Source organism: Galeopterus variegatus, unplaced genomic scaffold (assembly GCF_000696425.1).
Source record: "Galeopterus variegatus unplaced genomic scaffold, G_variegatus-3.0.2 Scaffold18089, whole genome shotgun sequence".
In the NCBI taxonomy this organism is placed as follows: domain Eukaryota; kingdom Metazoa; phylum Chordata; class Mammalia; order Dermoptera; family Cynocephalidae; genus Galeopterus; species Galeopterus variegatus.
This window is the reverse complement of record NW_007744200.1, coordinates 7,929-8,946: the sequence shown is the minus strand read 5'-3', so window position 1 is coordinate 8,946 and position 1,018 is coordinate 7,929. Positions and strand designations below refer to the sequence as shown.

Sequence of the window (1,018 nt, the reverse complement as noted above, 5' to 3'; positions counted from 1 at the left end):
TGAAAGTATAAAATGCATGAAAGGCCAGACAGAAAATTACACAGGCTAGTCCCATGACTTGGAGTCAATCAGAGTCAATTGTGAAGTTAGCTGTGCTTCTAGCAGGTGTCTGTATATGGTAGGGAATGGGGAAGTTGGGTGTGGAGGAGAATCTTAAATCAAAAGGCACCAACCTTTGGCAAATCCCTATATGTAGACTTCAGGAAAGACACGAATGCACTATTTAAGTTGTCTTGATTGGGAACCCTTGAAATAAGGTAGCTCCGAGAGCAGCAGCTTCCAAACTTCTTTGACATAGCCTAAGAAGAAAATCTTTTTATATATTGACCAACATAAATACTTACATATGTGTGTGAACAGAATTTTCACAAAACAGAATATACTCTCACAAGCTGATATGCTCCCTAACCAACCCAATTCTATTCTTTGATTTAAAAATGCTGGTCAGTTGCCCACTAAATTGAGTTAAAGATGTATTAACCTACAAAAGGCCAGATAGTAAATATTTTAGGCTGTGGACCACCGATCCCTCTTTGTTTTAGTTTATTTTTTATGACCCTTGTCACATACTTTTTTTCTACGACCCCTTAAAATATACAATATAAAAATATTAGCTGTGGGAGCCCATAGCTCATGGTTTGCCCACCTCGTATTAATGGTCTGCAAATCACAATTTAAAGACTAGAGTTACTAAAGGATTAGAGAAAGGAAAGAGTTTTGACATTTTCACCTTAAGCCATCTGACTTGCCATGGCCAAACCATATGTGGCCAGCAGGATACCAATTTATAGCCCCTGTTTTTAGGGATGGGGGAAACTGTCTCTTCCATGTATACCCTTATCAACCTTTTATTATATTAATTGCCTCTTTTAAATTTTGTGAAAAAGCTCTTCTTTTTCAAACTATTTGGTATTCAGTGTTGAAATCACTACAACAAGTTTATCCAAGAATACAATTTGAAAGCTGATACAATTTTTCTGGGGTTCAAGAAATTAAATAATAAAAATGCCTGTTTTTT

At 36.1% G+C, this 1,018-nt stretch overlaps 1 pseudogene; it reads right to left on the bottom strand.

Moving 5' to 3' along the window:
• Window positions 1-1,018, bottom strand: part of LOC103582835 — a 5,410-nt pseudogene that overhangs the window by 3,171 nt on the left and 1,221 nt on the right.